The sequence below is a fragment of the Rhipicephalus microplus genome, chromosome 4 (assembly GCF_043290135.1).
Source record: "Rhipicephalus microplus isolate Deutch F79 chromosome 4, USDA_Rmic, whole genome shotgun sequence".
NCBI lineage: Eukaryota > Metazoa > Arthropoda > Arachnida > Ixodida > Ixodidae > Rhipicephalus > Rhipicephalus microplus.
Genome location: NC_134703.1, coordinates 218,527,051 through 218,547,457, shown reverse-complemented (window position 1 = coordinate 218,547,457; position 20,407 = coordinate 218,527,051). Strand labels below are relative to the sequence as shown.

The 20,407-nt window shown below is 49.0% G+C and overlaps 1 protein-coding gene across 9 annotated transcripts in view; it reads right to left on the bottom strand.

The window, feature by feature from the left end:
- The window catches only part of LOC119172487 (nuclear factor related to kappa-B-binding protein), a 608,836-nt gene that overhangs the window by 560,456 nt on the left and 27,973 nt on the right, over positions 1-20,407 (bottom strand). The gene's annotated exons all lie outside the window — the stretch shown is intronic.

Below are 20,407 nucleotides of genomic sequence, written 5' to 3'. Positions count from 1 at the left end.
GAACACTGCACTGAAAACAAACCCTCAAGAGGTAAAAAAAAATGAGGCACTCATATAAAATAAGTATACACAATCTGAGTGCATGCAGTAAATACGAAAAATATAACTTAGAAGTACTTGTTGCTGCGCTAGTTGGTTTGTCATACTGAAGGAAACTTCTAGACGCCTAAAACACCACAAGAAGTGTGTCTCTGTGTGTCTTTCTTCTTGTGGTGTTTTAGGCGTCTAGAAGTTTCTCTCAGTATGAAAAAACATGTATACCTGGTCAAAATATAGCCTCTGACACGGGCAGTGAGCGAGTCGGCTATTTGATGTTTGGAACAACCAGGTAGCAAACTCACATGTTGAAAATAATCGTAGCAGCAAGTTTGAAGGAGTCCGCGAGAGTCCTGCTACACAGACAAAGCAGCTATAAAACTTTGAGATGGCGCCATCTCGCGGCATTCGTGTAAAAGGAGGACGTGGGAGCCCGGCCGGTTTCGCCACTGGAGTAATTTCTAGTTCACTATAATGTCTACAGCCAAGGCCACTTAGGATTGGATTGGATTAGGTCAACCTAGACAACTGTATTTATTCTTTATCTGCATCTGTGCATAATTTACACACATTTAGGATATACTTTTCAATAAAAAATAACAAATACTACTCGCATATTGGGGGCACCTTGCCTACATAACAAGTAACAACAACGTTGGAAAAACGGAGTTGTATTTCAAAATTTCTTTTCTTCTTTCTGTCTCTATCTCTCTTTATGCTTGTTAGTACTTTGGATGTGAAATAGTTCTTTCACTAGCTTGTGCAACGCTGTCTGTGTCTACGTGCCAACGCGCCACACCACACTCCCCTTGCCGCAGGTGTTGGGGGAGCGCTAAGTAGGTGATGCCTTCTTTCACAGTGCGCCGTGACGTCCCTCTGCCTCGCCTGATGTGCGCTCACCGCCTGTCACTTTTCTCTGGCTTCACCCTCTGCCCCGCTTGCAACTTTCGAGGGCACATCGAGTGAACACTCTTTTGGCTCATTTATCTGCGATGGAGAGGACACCGGAAGGCAAAGCTCCTTCACTCGCCGAAATATGCACTGAAGCGATTTGGCCTAACTCGGCCGTCGTTGGCATGCGAGGGTTAGCGAAGTTGTGCGTGTTTGGAAATGGGGACGTCGTTTCCTCTAGTGAACGCTACACCAAGTTTCGCTTCAAACTATTCTTCCAGCAACCGTGTCGACGCCCATTTCAATTGGGTCAATGCTGTGCACACCACTCCTGCTTCGCATCCCATCGACGTTATCTTCAGGGAGATGGTCCATAATTGTTTTATTTCTCTGGCCTGTGATGCTTGCAGTGCAACAAAAGTCCTCAAACACCTGTAATGAAAGCTGGTGGTAGCATTGGAGCGCTGACATTTGACTATGTGGTGGAAAGAAAGAATCCCTCAGCATACTGAAACTTTAGAGCACACACACGAGGACAATGATGAAAGGTTCACAAGGACCAGCACAGACTAACAACTGACCTGCATTTAATATCAAAATATATACATTTAAAAATTTTTTTAGCATCTCATGATTACTGTGCATGAGCAAAATGGCATGGTACATTCCTTCGCATAGACTAACGAATCCTTTATTAGAGACAATGTATTAACATATTGCCACGTTCCTTCCTCAAGTTTTGTTATCGCCCCATTACACTGTACGTAATACTCAGCGAAAATTGCGCCTGCAGTGTTTGAGAAGCTTCGGGTCTGTAGTAGATCCTTTTGTTAAGACTACACCCCCTTCGCGAACATTAGAGAATATTCTGGAACCTACGTGACCACTAGCGATAACGCTACAACAGTCGACGGCACATGTATAAATGCAGACATGCTTCACCGCTCGTGAGTAGATCGACGGCCGACACTCTGCTCGCCGCTGTCAGTGTCAATGTGTATCGCAGTAACCTAACCTTCTGTTTGGTGGCCGCATGTTCTGCCGAAGAAACAGTTTCATCTTGGACCTGCAGTCTGCTTCCTTTGTCGACATCACGACTCCGTGAGATCTGGTAGAAATGCTACCTTGTTCATGTACCAGACGCCTTCTCAAGCCGTGAACCCAGGCCCAGCTGTGAAGAAGACGTCGACGCCAACCTCAAGCAGCGAGCTAGCCACAGGCAACTAGGGATACATCCAGATTACGGCGCTCTACCCGATCAGACTCACAAGAACAAGGCCACGTCCACTACTGCGACAAAAATGACAGCTCCTTGGCCAACGCCTGCCACGGTTGTAATACAAACCAAGGGAGCCACCGACTTTCCGGAGATCAACGTTTGAGGGCCCAGAAACCTAGCTGGAGACCCACGACCGAGTGGGCACCCTCAACCACTGCGACAAGGAAGAAAAAGTGCGTCGCGTCTTCTATCTGGAAGAGAGTCTGCCCTTCAAACCTGGGATCTCTTCTGCGTTACATTCCTGGGCACGTTCTGGAGCATTGTCCGCAAGGAAAGGGCTGCAAGATTGCTAGAGACGAGGGTGCAACTCCACAATGAAAATGTGACAACCTTTGCAGAAGAAATGGCATGACTGTTTCGCCACTGTGACCCCGGCATGCCCAAGCATAAGAAAGTTTGTTTTCTCATGCAAGGGATCAAGCAAGAACTCTTCACTGGACTAATGCGAAACCCCCAAAGAACGTCCAAGAATTTATCTCTAATGCGGCGACAATATAAAAGACGCTGGATATGCGGACCCGACAATTCAATGACGGCTCGACGCCAGGGTACGCAAACATTCACCCACTCTTCTCCGACTACCTGCGCGAAACCATCCGAGAAATCGTTCAGGAGGAGCTACGAAAGCTTTTGCCTTTGCTGCAGCCCCAAGTAGATTCAATTGCCAACATAGTGTGCGAAGAAGTTCAGCAATCACTTGGACTTTCCGAAGAACTGCAACAGCACCAGCCCCAAGCCATAAGCTATGCTGCTGCAGCCCAACGCAACCCTCCCCCGCCATGCCGACGTCATGACGCCGCAGAGCTGCAATACGGTGCCAACATCGCTGCCATACCGTCCCCCTGTTGGACAATGCAGCATGCCAAGGAAAAACGCCAGGCCTGCCTGGAAGGCGCAGCCCAGTCACAGCAAAAGCTAGATGAGCGGCCTTGCAGAGCTTTTTCTAAACACTCATTGAGTAACTGCTACAAGCACACTTGCTTGATGCCCACAATGGCATTAATAATAAAAATTTTAGGGTAATAAGCGAAAATTTGCTATGCTATTTTTTATCATTTTTCTGAGATGCGTGGTATCCGATAAACTATTGTGAGGACTTTTGTGCCAATTGTTCATGCAGTGGCTGACAACGATAAAGAATTATGCCTGAAGTGGGTCAGCGCCACAGTTAATAGCTAAACAAAAACAAGCTTTTGCAATTGGTTGGAGCATTGGACGACCCACTTGTTACGCTATTCGCATTGTGCGATGAGTGCCTGTTTTTTTTTTTTTGCGGTTTTAGAACACTTTACAAGTCGTATTAACACAATTGCTTTCCTGACATCAAGCATGCCTAAGGCAAGTTTGCCAACAAGTCCCAAGCACTGGCTGGCTCAGTGGTAGAATACTGGGCTGGCACCCAGCGGACCCGGTTTGAGCCCCACTGTGTGATTGGTACTAGGCTCTTTTTCTAATATCGCATGATGGGGTTACGGACACTGGTGGCCGCAGACAACTATGGCGCTGCGCGAGACTGGAGTTGTGATCTCATAACAGCTTTCGTTGTAAAACGGATATCTGGCCTGCTCCTGCAAACCGCCCACTGTGCTATCACTGCGGAGAAGCAGGCCACACATACCACCGCTGCCAGTACCGCCAAATGGGCCTACGCGATTTCGCACCGCCCCTACAGCATGGAGAGTGGCCACGTGACATTGCGGACTACCTCGCCAGCACTGAATAGGCACCTCAGCTGTCACCGCGTTCGCCATAACCTGGACACTACCAGTACCCTCAGCAATGATGAAGTACAGCGGCTCCTGCTGGGGCAGTTCTGTCAGCCCTTATTCGGAAAACTAAGGGCAGCAACGGATGAAAGAGCGGTTGCTGTGCAACGAACTACCGAAAATCTGACGACGACGCTGCGAGAAAACTTTCCGAACACGACGCGAACCAGGCAGAGCCATGATGACGAAACCTCACGTACCGAAGACGACCTGACAACGCAATATGAATGCAGCGGAACAAGCCGACGCAGCGGTGATCTGACGCCACGACCCAACCGCATCGCCAGGCGACGAACTAGTGACCTCGAAATTCTCATCGATGGAAACAACGTCACAGTTCTCGTCGACACCGGAGCTAACTATTCCGTCATCAGCGGGACGTTCCCCGCAAAGTTGAAGAAAGTACAGACCGCATGGGGAGGTCCTGAAATTCGAACCTCTGGAGGTCACCTAATAACTCCCATTGGGCTCTGCACAGCAAGAGTCACCATCAATAAGCGGACCTGCCCTGCAAGCTTTGTAACAGTGCTCCAGGGATGGACTTCCTTAGTGAAAATGGTGCCATCATCGGCCTGAGGTCTGAGTCGATCACATTAACCTCAGAATAAGCACTCCCGCCCCACATGACGCATCCCACCCATGCTTTAGAGGGGCCCTCCAACACTATTCAACCCCTTATGTTTTGTTCAGGGGTTGTGTAGAGTGAAGTACACAGACTAATGTAGCAAAAACAGCGGTTATAATGGCACACAATCTGAAATTATTCTACTTAGAAAATTCAAAATAGAAGAAAAAAAATGCTGGCCCTCAACTCAATTTTCATGGGGTCACTTGACCACATTTCACTCGCCCATGATGTCGGAAGGCTGCCCCAATGAAATAAGCTGGAAGCGCCTACGTAGGGCTTCCAGCTTATCCCGTCATTGCTTTTTTTTTTTTTTCCAAAGTCATGTTGAGCTTGTTGCCACAGTAACAAGCGCGGTGCCTGACCCCTGGCTAGTCAGAATGTGAGCAGGAGCTACTGTGCCGAAGCAAGGTATTTTCTGCTGGTTTTTGCAACATTTCGAGTCAATGCCTCCTCTTATTCTGAGAAAAGAACTTGTGAAACGACCAAGACAGTGAAGTGTTGTTGACCCTTCGCGCATTGTTCGGTGAGCCGCCCGACGAACAACAATAGTGCACTGTACACCTTCAACAGCGCACATGCAGAAAGAGGCAGCTTGCAAACTGCCAAAAGCAAGAGGGAAGAAACAGAGAGAGGTCTTTTGTATATACATCTGACCCACCCAAGCCAAAAGTCCAGTGATGAAATGGCAGCCAGCGCCTCTCTCGTACTTTGTACTCACAGTGATCTTTTTTTGTTGTGGCCGCATCTGTTGAGGGTGCGATGAAAAAGCACAGAGAAGAAAAATAAAAAAAGATTGGCAATCTGAGTTTGATCCTACACCACAATCGCTTCTAATGTTACATTTATCCAACGATATGGCGGCAACCTTCCGGCATCATTTCCGCTAGCAAAATTCTGGCGAGCACCACTACGTGGTAATGCAGCCGTCAGCGATGTAGTGACTTTATTGCGTGATTAAAATGCTAAATCATTTGATATCGGTGCCTAGACCCGTGCTAAAATTACGTCCAGCTATTGGTCTACGCAAACCATAGAAAAAAAAATAGGTTCTTTAATAATGTTAGAGGGCCCCTTTAAATGCAATAGAAGAGCAGGTCATGACGCAGGATTACGGCTTGACGCATGACGCAGGATTATGGTGTGAAGAATAAAGTCTGCAACTTCTACAGCTGAGTCTGTAATAACAGAGGACGTCTCAGCGTATTGTGTCAGGTGGTCTACGGCAGTCACTATCCATCGTTTGCCAGCAGATATTACGGGGAGAGGCCCGTACAGGTCGACACCTACAACCTCAAACAGAATTGAAGGGCACAGAAGTGGCTGTAGAGGTCCCGCAGGTGCAGACGGCTGGAGTTTACGATGCTGGCGTGGGTAGCAGGAACCGGCGTACCGCGCTACGCTAGAAGAAAGGCCAGGCGAGTAATAATGACATCGAATGCGGTCAAGAGTTTTTTTTAAAACCAAGATGACTAGCAGTCAAGTTATCGAGGAAGGCTTCGAGCACTTGAGGTCAAAGAGAGCATGGCAGTACAGGAACCCAGCACTGACCATCGGGGTGGTTAATGTGGCGGTAGAGAACCCCATTGTCCAGCTTAAAGTGCAGGAGTTGACGATGCAGTCGCGCGTTTGGTGGATGAGAAACTCCCGAAAGGTGGTCCATCACGCGTCTGCAGTATGGATCAGATCGCTGGCAGGAGATAAATGTTGGCTTGTCGTCCGAAAAGGGTTGCCCTATCGATGCGAGCGTATGAACTTTGGTAGATGTGGCGGTTGAGTTCTCACCAACACTGATATGGGTAGTTGGAAGCGGGCAACGTGATAAAGCGTTGACATCTTGATGTTTTCTACCTGACTTGTAAGTTATGTCAAAGTCGTACTCTTGCAAGCGTAGTATCCACCGACCCAAGCGTCCAGACAAGTTCTTCAGCATAGAAAGCCAGCATAAGGCATTGTGGTCCGTAATGACTGTAAAGTGACGGCCATGGAGATAGGGACGAAACTTCTGCACCGACCAAACCACAGCCAAACACTCTTGCTCAGTTATCGCGTAGTTCTTTTCGGCAGGGGTGAGTACGCGACTGGCATATGCAACAACTTTCTCTAGGGAAGACTTGTTGCTTTGTAGAAGAACTGCTCCTATAACAAGGCCGCTAGCGTCGGTATGGAGGATAGTCGGTGCGGCTTCGTCAAAGTGGCAGAGGTTCAGATGTGAGGGCCCGCTTCAACAGGTTGAATGCCATTTGACATTCTTGAGACGACAGAAAGGGGACGTTGGAAGCAAGTAGCTGGTGTAATGGAGCAGCAATAGAGGCGAAGTTCTGGATAAACCGGCGAAAATAGGAGGCGAGGATAAAGAAAACTGCGAAGCTTCTTTGGTCTTTCGAGACGCGAAAGTGAAGGACTGCAGAAATCTTGTCAGAGACGAGCTGAATGCCATCTTCGCTAACGACGTGTCCCAAGACCTTGATAGATTTGCTAGGGAAAGAGCATTTCTTAGTGTTTATTTGGAGCCCAACCGGCAAGGCACGTCGGAACTTGATCCAATCGTTCTAGGTGCTCGGGAAACTTTGACAAAAAGATAATAATGTCATCCAGGTAGCAAAGGCAACTTTTCCATTTCAGGCCGCGCAGCCCGGTGTCTATCATGCACTCAAAAGCCGCGGGTGCGTTGCAGAGCCCGAAAGACATCACGTTGAATTTGTATAGCCCATCGGGGCTTGCGAATGCCGTTTGCTCCTTATCGTCTTCATCCACAGGGATCGGCCAGTACCCAGAACGCAAGTCGATGCTTGAAAAGAATTCCGCGCCTTGTAGGGAATCAAGGGCGTCGTCAATGCGTGGCATAGGGTGGCATCTTAATTTTATGCCCAGTAGTCCACGCAAAAACGCACAGAGCCGTCCTTTTTACAGACCAAAAAATTAGGAGACGACCAAGGGCTAGATGAGAGACAGATGACTTCCCGTTTAAGCATGTCAGCAACGTTTTCTATAATTTTTCTTTCAGCTAGAGACACGCGGTAGGGTCGGCGGTGTACGATAGATGTCCCAACTGTTTGAATTCGATGTGCTGTAGTAATAGTGCGGCCCAGCTTAGACGAGCAAATATCAAAAGAATTTGCGTGCTTTTGTAACGATGCCAGCAGCTGCTGCGTTTTTGATTTTTTCAAGTCGCTGCTGATAGCGGTAGTGAAGGCGGAGGAAGAAACGTGCTCACCGAGGAAAGGGTCTTTGGATGCGATGGCCTGAAGTGGCATGACAAATACAGGCTCGAAGTCGGCAACACGGGGTGGCAGTAAGATCTTCTCCAGTGTAGAGTTTACAGCGGTGACAAGTGCAAAGCCATTGCAAAAACAAACGATACCGGATGGAAGAACTATGCCTTTAGGAACGCAAAGTGGTGACAAGGAGACCAATACATCACCGTGATAGATGTCGTTGGACGTAATGCTGACAATTCGTTTTTGTAGTGGCGGCAGTTCGATGTCTTTCGCAGCGACCAAACAAAGTGGCTTTTGATTGTCGTCATCAAGCATGTAGTCGGTGTCAGTAGGGTGAACGATGCGTTGTCCACAACAAATAGCCGCGGAAGCAGATGATAGGAAATCCCACCCTAAAATTAGTCTGTGAGAGCAGCGGGACAGGACAGTAAAATGGACATGATGGAGGATGCCGTCGCTAAAAACACGCACAGTACAAAATGCGGAAGGGCGAATGACGTTCCCCTGGGCAGCAAATAACGTGGGACCATCGTAAGGCGTCATTACTTTCTTTAAATGTTCACACAAATGAGCACGTATAACAGACAATGTCGCACCTGTGTCCACCAAAGCATCGACTCGCACTCTTTCTACTTCCACAGAAACCATGTTACACGGGCCTGATGGAGGAATTTCAGTTCTAATTTCGAATGCAGTTTTTCCTTTACAAACTGCATCATTTAGTTTTTCGAATGAATATCAGAGGAGAATGAGGCGGGCCAAAGTGGAGAATTGTAAACAGCGAAAGGGCGAAGGCGAGCGGCGTCTCGTGTTTCGGCTGTTTCCCGGTGCAGTCCATGCCGGAGGAGATGAATAACGCCGAATAACGTTATAAGACGAATAACGCCGACCTTGGTTAAATGCCCCAGTGTACAAATCCCGTTCACGCACGTCGTTCCAACGCTCATCTTGCTGGCGCTTTCGGCAGAAACGAGATATGTGGCCGCGATTGCCACAGTAGTAGCAGACAGGGCGAGACGAGCGCCACGGTGGGGAATAGAAGGCCTTCGGGCACCTGGAGATAGCGCGGTCAGGTGGGCCGAAAGGTCAGGGGGCACGGAATGATAGTTCGCCGGGGGAGCGGCAGTAACTGACGCGTAGGACGGACGCGGCAATGTCGCGTGGGCATCGCCGGGAGGCACGGCAGCAACATGAGGGTACGTGGATATAGGGCGAGAAGCAGGTGGCTGTACAGGCGCAGAGCCAGTCAGGGATGTAAGTTCCTCCCTGACGATGCCACGCAAGGGCACTCCCGAAGACTGTGTAGGGCACGGTGTAGGAGATGTGAAACCCATAGACCGCAATTCTTCGCGTATAATGTCCCGGATGAGGTCACGCAAGTGGCCATTAGACTTGGAGTGGTGCTCGTCAATGTCCGGTTGGAGACGCACAGAGTCCAGTGCATCAGGGCGCTGGCATATCGTCACGATATCCGTGATGGTAGCTGGGTTTTGCGCAGCGAGGGCATGAAAGGCAACGGGCCCAATGCCTTTCAATATGTGGCGCACTTTGTCCGATTCCGGCATGGATTGATTGACACGCCGGCACAGTGAGAAGACATCCTCGATGTATGAAGTATACGATTCACCGGGATGTTGTCAGGGAGTATCGAGTGTCCTCTTCGCGACGGCGGATCGAATGTCCGGTGTCCCAAAAACGTGTCGCAGCAGCTGCTGGAATGTAGCCCAGTCGGGTTAGTCAATGACGTGGTTAAAATACCATGCCTTTGCGACTTTGGTTAGATAAAAAGGGACGTAACGCAGTTTGGCGGCCTCGTCCCACTGATAAGCGACACTTATGCGGTCGTAGTCATCCAGCCAGTCTTCTACGTTTTCTCCACGAAGACCAGCGAAGAGTGGGGGTTCCCGCTGATGTCCCATGTATGTCAATAGAACGGGCAGCTTGCGGCGGTGCGTGGTTGATGACATCAGCGCTGCAGGCTTGGTCTGGGCCTGACAGTGGGCACAATCGGTGGCCTGAACAAAGCTCCAAGGGGTAGAGTGGGCTACGAGAGGTCAGAGGACCGAAAATCCACCTCCACCCTGTATGAATTCTTGGTAATCTTGGTTGCAACAGCGTTTATTTGAGGAAAGACCTCGAAAAACGAACAGGCAGAGCCAGTACACAGACGATGACGATGGCACGGAGTGGCCATGAGGAAGAGGTAAACGGATGATGGTGATTATGATCATGCAGGGATGAGAACGATGTAAGTAACAAACGCCCACAGTATATGCCATGCTCCAATTTCTTTTGGTGTCTAACTAGGGGGAACATACAGAACATTAGTTTAATTAAACAAGGGACATGTATTTGAAGAACAACGCCTTCCCTTCAAGTTGGTCAAGTGCTACTTTAATCTTACATTCAAGCATCAGCCAGTTTGACTGACATAACAGTGGCCACGCTTGAATGGAATCGTATAAACTAAATTTCTTTTGCCTTCAACCGCCCAGTGATCAGGATGCTTGGAACATTAGCTACTGATACATTTGGGCCTTTATTTGCACAGCTTATTTACAGTCAGACAAATGCCCTCTACTCTGTTTTTTTACTGAAAAAACTACTTTGATGCCATGCTGAGCTGCCACTTTCTTAAGTTTATGAGAAAAGTTATGCACGTAAAGGATTATCGATATTTTCTTTGTATCTTTTTCTGCCCTCTCTCTCCCTGGACTTCTTTTTCTTCAATAACCTTTCGCTTGCAGTTAGAAGAATCGGGTAGGAGGATCCGGCCTTTTTCAGCCTTTAGGAGAAGCCCTTGTTACAGTATGCTTCTGCCCATTTAAGGATAATAAAAAAATGGTTTCGCCATGTTTTTGCAACGAAAGCAGAACCTACTTAGAGCTATCTGCAAACTAAAAGCTGCTATCACACTCTTCTGATTTGCAGATGGCTCTAAATAGGTCCTGCTCACATGCAGTTTTGAACTGCAGGTTTTTAGACCTGTTTTCGTGAGTTTCCTTATTTCTTTTAGGACCTCTGGGTAAGGCTTTAATAAATGAAGTTCGGTGTGATGCTAGTGGTGCTTCTCCAGTGAATGATAAGAATAAGCGTCCCGTCATTATTCCCTACATTCACAAAGTTTCTCATTCTTTGAAGAATGCTGCTTCTAGATATGACGTACCAGTAATGTTTTCAGCTACGAAAAAGCTCTCTCAAACTTGCATTCGAGTGTCATCTGCTACGAGCCCAAAATGCGGGAAAGAACACACGAAAAAAACATGTTGCATGAAATGTTCAACCGGGATTGTTTACAAGATTTCGTTGAGCTGCGGTCGGATATAGATCAACCAGACTGGCCGGTGTATTATTGACCGACTAGCAGAGCACGCCCCATCTATAAGGAATGAGACCAGGTATCATCTCCCACATCACTGCAAGGCTTGCACGTGTAAACCACTACTGGGCAACACAAGCCTTTTGAGGAAGAGCAAAGACAAGGTGGCACGGGAATCGGCTGAGGCTGTGTACATGCAAAAAGCTGATCTTAGTTGAAGTGTTCCTCCCGTTATCTTTATCAAAATGGGTATATCGTTTTTAGATTATAGGTTTTGATCAAAAAGTGTTTTTAAGAGATTGTGATTTTACTTTTTGTGGTGTAGTACGCATGCTTGAGGGTTCTTAAACTAAGCTTTTAGAAGAATAAAATGTAGTTGCGAGTGTGCGCTTCTCCGTGTCCTAGGCACCTTCTTCACTCCTGTCTAAACATTTGCTCTTTCAATTCAAAGTCAGCAGCAAGACGGTGCAAATCCCTTCATATTCATAGTGTTCATATATGCACCTCCTGTTCTCTACGCTGTTGCTACTGGGCCAATTGGTGTGGGACCAGAGCCATCCATGTCGCAGGGCAAAGACGAGCAGAGGAGCCGGAGCTGGTAACAGCAATGTTTATTTACACTATTTTACATGTTGAAGGTAGCTTGATATTTCAAGAATGATGGAAGCATCCTGGGAGCCTCTTGCACTCCTGTTCTTCAAGGGCCAGTAGACAGGCTCCGGTTTGTTTTTTTTAACCCCCCCCCCCCCCATACAAGCTCGGGAATTTGTAGATTAGACCACAGCGATCACGTTTTCTGAATATTACAGTGCTGCGCACCACGCAGGGCCTCTATCTCAAAAAACAATTTTCATGCATCTTTCCTACGCCTGACAGACCCCCTTGCACGCGCAGTGACGTCAACTCGGCGATAGGCGACGTGACGTAGCACGCAGCTCGCCGCAGAAGATCACTGATTGGTCTAAATCAGGCGTGAAAAACAGCAGTGAAGTCAACGTCAGTGCCCCTTCCCACCCACAGCTACGAAACTGCCCCCTATTTCTTGGCACTGCGGTGAAAGAACCAGCCTCGGAGTTGTCGCGTGCACGTGTACACTCCTCGCTCAACTACAGCGCCTGCGTGCACATACGAACGTACTTCGCCCTTGACATGAGCAACACGGGTAAAAAGTGTTGCTCTGTCGTCGGCTGCAAATCGAGCGACTGGGCAGCGGATAAGCATCGGCACCGGGTGCCTCACGATGGGGCCCTGCGCGCAGCATGGCTGAAGCGAATCGGCCATCCAGCGACGTACGTCGGGGACCTGATCATTTGTGGTCGACACTTCGCACTTGACGCTTACACGGTTGACCCCCGGCTGTTGCGGCAAACGGTAAACAAACAACCACGCTTCGCAGCAAGCGGAAGTGCGTTGCGACTGATCAAGTTCGCAAATGACGTCAATCGCTGATGTGGTGTCATGTTGCCGAAGAGGGCGGCTATGCCTTCCCTTTCATGGAAGGGGGAAGGGGGGCGAGGCCGCGCAAAACTTTGAAACCAGCTTAGACCGATGTTCTAACCCCTGTAACTTCCTTTATATAGCACATATTCACAAAATTCTTGGGCAGCATGTTCGCAAATAAAAACTACACATATATCTCTTCTTAAAACTTTTTGGACCTCAGGGCTGTTTACTGGCTCTTTAAGCCTGATGCTCCCCAGGTATCCCTGCTCGGGAAAACAATTGAGTCCAGGACACTCTAATAAAGTTGTAGTCACTGCCTCTTTCTCAACCTAGGTAAGAGGAAAGAGGCATGCCCAGTTCATCCTATGGCGAGAGGAAGCGAGCCACCAAACACAAAGCGATGCCACGGCACAATTAGCACAGAGCAACAACATGGAGTCCCACGCGCAGAGTTAACTTTCCGATGTCGTAAGGTGCAGGACTGACTAATGAATAGCCGCCAGCTCCCAGACAGGTTGCAAAGACATGAATGAACCAAGGAAAGTGGGCAATGTCCCCGTAGACGAGGCCCGACACTCGGCTCATTGTCTGGTGTACTTTGACAACCCAAGCAACACAGAGGTGACCCCAGCTAAGACTACAAATAGCCATTTTTAGGCAATCCATCAGCCCGGCGTGTCCAAAGGGTTTTTAGCGAGGCGAGCCAACAACCCCGCAGAATTCATCGTATGACTGCAGTGTTGTCGCCTGATTCTGCACGCCTGAGGGAGATAGCCAGAACAAATCAGAGTAAATCTAGCCGAAACGATCCCACGCATCCAAGTGGCACCAAGACATGGATGTCGACATAAAGTTTCCTAAAATTAACTAGAGGGGACTGTGTCGCTGCGATCGTTCAGCGACCATGGGAATGATGGGCAGTACACACATTTGCCTTGTCTTCGTACTTGTGGGCGTCGAATCGTACTTGCGGCTTCGTTTATTGCTAGGTTTCGGTTTTGTTTTGAAAGAAAGATTCAACCCTTTTGAACTTCGTGACCCGATTTGGAAAGGTTAGTCTAAAACAATAAGGTGGTGAAACGCAACCGTTGAACATTTGCTGTTTCTTGTTTCATGAGGAAACAGCTCCAAGCCACATGAACACACACGGAACCAAAGCAGGCCAGAAGTACGAAGATTAGACAAATGTGTGTACTACTCATCATTCCCATGCTCGCCGAAGTGCCGTGCGTTGTAGCTCGCATAGACACTTGCGCCAGAGTTCCCTCTAGTGTATATTGGGAAACTCATTGGATGGCGATCACAACAGTGCGTGCAAGCAGACGCCAGGGAGACACCGCACCGATGATGTGACGTAGACTAATACATGTGTAAAAGCTAATCAGCCTTCCTATTGGCTAAGGGACCTTGTAGCCTTGACAGTGCTTAAAGGAACTTGTGAGATGGCGTTTGCCCGGTAACATGAATATCGGTATCTAACTGTACCCGAAAGTAACATTTGAGGTTAAATAATGTTCATAAAGGCATCGCTTTCGAAAATAGCCATTTATAGGCGCTTATAGAAATTAAGGCACAAGCGTCATAAATAGGTGTTTATAAGCACTATGTGGGGGTGCTTGCTACCCTGCACTGGGGAAGGAATGAAGGGGAGAAAAGAGGTTGGAGAAATAGAAGAAAGGTACACGCAATCACGAGCACACTTGGGGGAGCACACACAATTTACAGGCAGTTTCTCAAGTTGTCTTCAAGTAATGTAGGAGTGCTTTAGTCGCTTTCTGCGCAGTTGAGGCAAACGCCCAAGGTCCCAGAATCTTCTGCACAGAAAATGCTCTAGAGTCCAGTTGATTCAAAACCATCCGGAGATGGCATCGCTGTGTGTCGTAACAAGCGCAGCTGCACAAGAAAAGTTTGATGGTCTCTTCAGTTCCGCAGCAGTCGCATGTATAGGTGTCTGCCATACCGATGCGAAAGGAGTATACCTTTGTTAATGCAACACCCAACCAAAGGCGGCATAACAGGGTCGCATCGGAGCCGGAAAGTAGTGGTGGTAGCTGTATCTTGAGCGAAGGATCCAGTTCATATAAGTGACACCTTTGGAAGCAGGAAGACGACCAGAACATGCGTGTAAGATCTCAAGCCAGCAAGCAAAGTTGTCTTGCTGCATCAGTCCTTGATAGAGGAATCAGGACCACACGTGTTCCTTCATGGGCTGAGCAGACTGCATCATCAGCTAATTGATTTCCAGTAATACCGATATTGTCACAATGCAGAAACAGCAGCAGTCGAATCCAGGAAACTCACTTTAATTGTATTAGAATACTGGCAAACTGATCGGGAGAGAACCTCGTCTTCTTCACTCGCTGCGCGTGTTCTTCGTTGTCCTCTTCACGCTGCATATTCAATGTGGCATTTGCCCCCCTCCCGAGAGCAGCGTCCCGATGCTCTTCTACAAAAGACGGTGTCGTAGATGTATGGTGTAAATCAGTCCGAAAAGTAGGGCTTCATTCGCACAACATGCACGATTTCTGGTTTTTGCTGGCGAGTTGTCGAGGGGTTGTCAGGAACGACCACGTAATTAACGTCACTCAGGCGCTGTAAAACTGTGTAGGGGCCAAAATACTTTTTCAGCAATTTTTCAGACAGTCCCCGGCGGCGGATAGGACTCCATACCCAAACTTTGTCGCCGGCCCGATAGACGACATGTCGGTGTCGCAGATTATAACGTTGGGCGTCATAATTTTGCTGCTGGGTGATTCGGACGCGCGCAAGCTGCCTCGCTTCTTCTGCTCGTTGGGTAAAAGATGCAGCGTCCAAATCGATGTCATTGCAGTCGTGCAGTAACATGGCGTCAAGCATCGTCGTCACTTCACGGCCATGAAGGAGACTGAACGGCGTTCTTCGTGTAGTTTCTTGCTGCGCTGTATTATAGGCGAACGTGATGTACGGTAGAATGTCGTCCCAGTTCTTGTGATCCACGTCAACGTACATACTCAACATGTCGGCAATAGTCTTGTTGAGGCGTTCTGTTAAGCCGTTGGTTTGTGGATGATAGGAAGTGGTTTTCCGATGGGCGGTTCCACTGAGCTCAAGCACTGTCTTCAGGAGCGTGGCCGTGAAAGCGGCACCTCGATCCGTTATTATGATTGTTGGAGCACCGTGCCTCAGGACGATATTTTCTACGAAGAATCGTGCGGTTTCAACGGCGGTGCCACTTGACAAAGCCTTTGTTTCGGCATAGCGCGTAAGATAATCAGTGGCGACTATTACCCACTTGTTGCCAGCATGGGAAGTCGGATATGGTCCAAGGAGATCCATTCCAATTTGGGCAAAAGGTGCCGTGGGCACTTGAATTGGTTGTAATAGCCCAGCTGGTTTTAACGGTGGCGATTTTCGTCGTTGGCAATCGAGGCACGTGCGCACGTAATGCTTCACAATAGCTGGAAGTCTTGGCCAGTAGTATTTCTGTTGGATTCTGGCCAATGTGCGTGTGTATCCGAGATGACCAGACGTTGGCTCATCGTGGCAAGCACAAAGTATCTCCTCACGAAGTGACGTCGGAACGACAAGTAGGTGGGTACTTCCTCTGGGAGGAAAGTTCTTCTTATAGAGAACACCACTACGTAAGCAGAATGACGGCAGGCTCCTTGCAAATCTTCTAGGGACGGTTGTTGTCCGGCCATTCAAAAATTCAATAAGAGGAAGTAACTCACTGTCTTCTTTCTGCTTGCACAAAATCGTAGTGGTGTCAACGACTCCTACAAACGCCATACTGTCATCTTCGTTGTCCTCTTCGCGCTTTATCGGTGACCTTGATAAGCAATCGGCGTCGGCGTGCTGCCGTCCGGACTTATACACGACCGTCATATCAAACTCTTGGAGGCGTAAGCTCCACCGTGCGAGCCGACCAGACGGGTCTTTCAAGTTGGTCAGCCAGCAGAGGGAATGATGGTCGCTGACTACGTGGAAGGAACGGCCATAGAGGTACGGACGAAACTTCATAACCGCCCATACGACAGCAAGACACTCTTTTTCCGTTGTGGAGTAGTTGGACTCGGCGCGGGAAAGCGTCCTACTAGCATATGCGATCACACGCTCGGCTGAGTCTTGCCACTGGACGAGTACAGCGCCTAAACCCACGTTGCTGGCATCTGTATGGACCATGGTAGGAGCATCCTCATCGAAGTGAGCAAGCACAGGCGGAGTCTGCAGGCGTTGTCGGAGATCGTCAAATGCCACCTGTTGATCGTCGCCCCATGTGAACGAAACGTCTTCTCTTGTGAGTCGTGTTAACGGCGAGGCTATGTTGGAGAAATTGGCAATAAACCTTCGGTAGTATGCGCATAGGCCAAGGAAACGCCTGACTGCTTTCTTGTCTTTTGGTACCGGAAATTTTCTGACGGCCGCAATCTTATCGGGATCAGGTCGAACACCTTCATGGCTCACCACATGGCCTAAAAATTTAAGCTCATTGAAACCAAAATGACACTTCTCGGGTTTCAGTGTCAGGCCGGCAGACCTTATTGCCCTAAATACCGATAGCAGCCTGCTCAGGTGTTCCTCAAATGTTTTTGAAAAAACAATGACGTCGTCCAGATAGACCAGACATGTCTGCCACTTAAGGCCTGACAGAACGGTATCCATCAGTCTCTGAAATGTTGCGGGGGCTGAGCACAATCCGAATGGCAAGACTTTAAATTCATAAAGCCCGTCAGGCGTTACAAAAGCCGTTTTTTCTCTATCTCGCTCGTCGACCTCTATTTGCCAATACCCACTTTTGAGGTCCATTGACGAAAAGTAGCGTGCATACCTCAGCCTGTCAAGTGAATCATCGATGCGCGGTAATGGGTACACGTCTTTCTTTGTCACACGGTTCAGCTTGCGGTAGTCGACACAAAATCGCAAGCTTCCGTCTTTCTTTTTAACCAGCACTACCGGCGATGCCCAAGGACTTCTTGACGGCTGGATGACGTCATCATCGAGCATTTTTTTCACTTGTTCCTGGATTGCTTCACGCTCTTTCGGTGCTACGCGGTATGGGTTCTGTCGTATTGGCCTTGCCGTCTCCTCCGTTATTATCCGATGCTTCGTCAGTGGCGTTTGACTGACCCTCGAGGTCGATGAAAAACAGTCTTTGAACTGGTGAAGAAGATCTACTAGACGCTGTCTCTGCGCTGGTGACAAATCCGAGCTTACGTCAATAGGTGGTGAGGCTGACGTGGCTTGCGGCTCGTCCTGTTGTACTACACAGCACTCGCGGATTTCGGTGATCTCGTCGAAGTAGGCGACTGTAGTGCCTTGTGTAATGTGTCGTCGCTCGTTGGTAAAATTCGTCAACAGAACCTCTGCTTCACCGCACACAACGTTGACGATACTTCTGGCAATTGCAACACCGCGAAAGAGTAGGAGCGTCAATACTTGTTCAGCGATTCCTTCTCCAGTATTCTGCTCGCTGCACGTGACTGGAACAAGGCGGCACGATAACGGAGGTATGGTCACATCGTCAATGACTCGTAGGGATTTTCGGTGTAGCGCCGCGCTTTGATCCGCTGAAAAGGTCAGTACACCGTCCGGAATATTGATGATGGCACCATATTCACGCAAGAAATCCATCCCCAAGATTGCCTGCTTGCAACACTCAGAAAGGATAACAAAAGTTGCGACGAAGGATGCATCCCCTATCTTCATTCTTGCGGTGCACTTTCCGGTAGGTGTGAGTAGCTGCCCTCCAGCTCCTCTAATCTGCGGTCCTGTCCATTCCATTCTAACCTTCCTGAGCGTGTCTGCCAGACTCTCACTCATTATCGAGAAGTCCGCGCCAGTGTCGACCAATGCCATGACGTCATGTCCGTCAATCGTAATTGCAACTTCGGCAGTAACAACCCCATCTTTCGTCGATTCATTGAAAATGTGTCTCTCTTCGCTCGGCAGTAATGGGGGATTTTCAGCACTTCGACGATTCGCAACCTTCCCCCCTAAGGTCGCTGCTTTTAGTTTCCCCGGCGTGGACTAGGAGATCTCCCTCTTGGCATGTCAGTGGTGCTCCGTCTAGAGGATGGAGAAAAACGCCCAGGAGAGGGTGAGCGTGACCGAAACCCAGGAGGAACATCCCGCGGGGTCATGACACTCGTGTCGACGTCAGATGTTCCGTTGAAATGGCGCCGAGGAACCGTAGAAGGAAATCCTTGGTACCCCGCGGCGCGATACGGGCAATACCGAACGATGTGGCCTGCTTCCCCACAGTGAAAGCACAGGGGCCTATGATCAGGGGTACGCCAGATGTCAGTTTTGCGAAGTGGTGGCCGCCTCGGCATCGAAGTTTCTCTGTAGTACCAAGGCGCTGCCGGCGGATGTTGCTGGTGGTACTGATGTGGTGTCGGCACGTTCGCTGGCTGTCGGCGGACTACGTCTGCATAGCTTGCCCTGGGACTGCTCGTGTTCGGCTCAGGAAGCGAGAGCGCTTGCCTGATCTCCTGGCGTACAACTTCCGTCACTGAGGCGATCGCGCAGTCATTCGGTTTGACGACGAGTTTCTTGACCTCTTCTTGTACGATTTCTCGTATTAGTTGGCGCAAAGAACCTTCGTCGGGTGTTGTTGCTGTGGTAGAGGCTGCCACGCTGATCGGTGCACTGTGGGTTGGGCGGTCATACTGGCGATAACGTAGATGCAGTGCGCGTTCGATAGATGTCGCCTCCTTGGAGAATTCATCCACACTTGTAGGCGGGTTTCGTACGAGACCAGCGAACAGCTGCTCCTTAATGCCCCGCATGAGGTGGCTAACCTTTTTGGTTTCGGGCATATTAGGATCTGCTCGACGAAATAGCCGCGCCATGTCCTCAACAAACATCGTAACGGATTCATTTGGTTTCTGAATCCGTGATTCGAGGAGACGCTGTGCGATTTCTCGTCTTTCAGTGCTCGCGAACGTGTCGAGAAACTTCTGCCGGAACTCGTCCCAAGACGACCACACGCGATTCGTGAACCACGTTCGGGCTCCGTCTTGAAGCGGAAAATAAACGTAGCCCAATTTCTGTGTGGTGTTCCAACCGTTAACATTCGCTGTGTGCTCGAATTCCTCGAGCCAGTCATGTGCATCCTCATATGCGTTTCCGTGGAAATCAACTGGAAGTCGAGGGTTCAAAACAGTCACCTGTGTCGTGCTGGGGCTGGACATGTTGGGGCCAGTGCTTCCAGGCGCCGTCATGCTTTCTGGCACAGTCACGCTTTCCGGCAATGGACCAAACTCCGGGCTGAGGCCTAACAGGCGCCGGCTGCTGCGGTGAACGGGGGTGTCGATGCGCGGAAGTCTTTCTTGACCAGATGCGGGGCTGTTGTCAGGCGTCCCGAACATGTACCCAGCGCCTCCACCAGTGTCACAATGCAGAAACAGCAGCAGTCGAATCCAGGAAACTCACTTTAATTGTATTAGAATACTGGCAAACTGATCGGGAGAGAACCTCGTCTTCTTCACTCGCTGCGCGTGTTCTTCGTTGTCCTCTTCGCGCTGCATATTCAATGTGGCAATATGTCCAGGCAGCCATTGATATATAATATCATGCCCTCATGCTAGAGCTTGATTGTGGCAATGTCTTATTTCATGTACCGATTGTTCATAATTTCTCTTACGCATGGCAAACTGCAAACTCTGAAGTGCTGCCTTCGAATCACAGAATACGACCCGACCCATCTTTCTAGACGCTCTTGAAAGAGATATTGTAAAGCAGCTCTTATAGCAGCAAGCTCAGGCTACTTCACAATAGACCACATTCATACTATCAATCAAGTGATAGAGAAATGCACGGAATACAACCAACCTCTATACATCATAG